Below are 2,500 nucleotides of genomic sequence, written 5' to 3' on the forward strand. Positions count from 1 at the left end.
TCCCGTTTGATGGGGTCTATGTGTAAAAATTTTGACTTTTTTGAGTGCACGTGCAAATCTGCTGAAAAAGCCTGTGGAAGTTTCACGGCGTTCGTACGATATTTGGCGACGCAAAAATGAGCGATTTCCCAGCTCGAGAGAATTCGGCGCGAGAGAAACGATGCCCCGTAACGCACATGAGAGCAATCCGGGCCAATTTCTCCCGTTTGATGGGGTCTATGTGTACAAATTTTGACTTTTTTGAGTGCACGTGCAAATCTGCTGAAAAAGCCTGTGGAAGTTTCACGGCGTTCGTACGATATTTGGCGACGCAAAAATGAGCGATTTCCCAGCTCGATGGAATTCGGCGCGACAGAAACGATGCCCCGTAACGCACATGAGAGCAATCCGGGCCAATTTCTCCCGTTTGATGGGGTCTATGTGTAAAAATTTTGACTTTTTTGAGTGCACGTGCAAATCTGCTGAAAAAGCCTGTGGAAGTTTCACGGCGTTCGTACGATATTTGGCGACGCAAAAATGAGCGATTTCCCAGCTCGAGAGAATTCGGCGCGAGAGAAACGATGCCCCGTAACGCACATGAGAGCAATCCGGGCCAATTTCTCCCGTTTGATGGGGTCTATGTGTAAAAATTTTGACTTTTTTGAGTGCAGGTGCAAATCTGCTGAAAAAGCCTGTGGAAGTTTCACGGCGTTCGTACGATATTTGGCGACGCAAAAATGAGCGATTTCCCAGCTCGATGGAATTCGGCGCGAGAGAAACGATGCCCCGTAACGCACATGAGAGCAATCCGGGCCAATTTCTCCCGTTTGATGGGGTCTATGTGTAAAAATTTTGACTTTTTTGAGTGCACGTGCAAATCTGCTGAAAAAGCCTGTGGAAGTTTCACGGCGTTCGTACGATATTTGGCGACGCAAAAATGAGCGATTTCCCAGCTCGAGAGAATTCGGCGCGAGAGAAACGATGCCCCGTAACGCACATGAGAGCAATCCGGGCCAATTTCTCCCGTTTGATGGGGTCTATGTGTAAAAATTTTGACTTTTTTGAGTGCAGGTGCAAATCTGCTGGAAAAGCCTGTGGAAGTTTCATCCGACGAAAAAAGCACGTTCTCGAGAAAGCAGGAGAGCTAAGTCATTCACAAATTAGCTGGATTTGGCTTGTGGTTCGTTTCCCAAGTAACAGAGCGGCATCAACCTTTAAGTGCACGCCAGTACATCCCCGTGGGATACAGGGGGTCTCGGCGGACTTTGCTCGGGGGAAAAACGTCGAGGTGAGCCGCCTGGCCATGCTGTTCATGGGTCTCTCCTTTTTAAGTTTCGCCTGCCAATTTATTTTCTCTAGCGGTTTTATACACTAGCACTCGATGTTTTGGGAAAGGAATACAATTGTTCAAAAAACGTCTTCGCAATTCATGTCGTTAGATTGCTAATGAAAATTCGTAAAAAAACGTACACGCCATACATGTTCTTTGCTTCCCTCTCGATACAAGTGAAGGGGAAAAACAGCCTTAACGGTTGCTAAAAAAATCGCCCTTTACATATACATGGGTCGTCTTCCCCTCTCGACAACGGAGACAAGTAACCCACGCCAGGCACTGTCAGTAACTGCCATAGATCTGCTTTAAAATGCCCATTCGTCTTGCGTCGCTCACGTTCCCGGAGCTTTGGGTAATGTCTGAGGCCTATCCCCGCTAATTTCTACCGTTTGTCGGTAGCTGTCTGTAAAAATATAGCATACACCAAAACGAGAAAATATTTCCATCGCACCTGCACAAGTGTATGGACAATGGCAATCTTCATGCGATGCATAAGTGGTGTGTGTCAGCAGGTTTTGTTTCCCAAGTTTTCCGTGAATGAGCGAGTATCTTGAGCTGTGTGACTCAGCCCGAGGGAGCCTCTTCTCCTCCAGAGTGTGTGGGGAAGGCTGTCCCCTTGGGTTGGTGCTGCACGGGTTCGCTGCGCTGTTTGGTCTTGTGCCAAGGAAGGCTGCCAACTGTGCAAGAATTTTAGGGTTGGTTTCAATTGCCGTTGCCGGTCCATAGAGTAGCGAGCATTGTAAGGCCGCTCTAGAGGTTTGCAGGCATGTGGGGTCGACCCCTGCTCCTTCCCTCCCCACCCCACGTAGGGTGTGTGTGGTGCGCTTACAGCTGCCTCAAAGTGGCTGGCCTTGTGGGAAGCCCTGTGTTTTGTGAGCTTTCAGCACCGTCAGGTTGCCAAACGGGGGTAGCATACACGACAAAGCGAGGCCCCTCCTTGTGGTGGTTTGTGTTGTGTGAAGTCCGTGCCAAAAGGGTGTGTTTACATGGTGTGCGTGGGGGTCCTGTCCGTCCGAATTTGGACGCGTGTGGGGACTCTCCTCTGCCTGGGTGCATGCTTGCCTCAGGAGAGTGACTCCTGCCTGCCCTACTTGGGCAGGCTGGGGCCCGCAAACGCTGTGTGTGAGCCAGGCGAGCCTTTGGGCTGGGTGCCTGGTCACCATGGCGTGCTTTTGGCGAGTGGAGAGT

This window comes from Lampetra planeri, unplaced genomic scaffold (assembly GCF_965212315.1).
Source record: "Lampetra planeri unplaced genomic scaffold, kcLamPlan1.2.h2 scaffold_447, whole genome shotgun sequence".
NCBI lineage: Eukaryota > Metazoa > Chordata > Hyperoartia > Petromyzontiformes > Petromyzontidae > Lampetra > Lampetra planeri.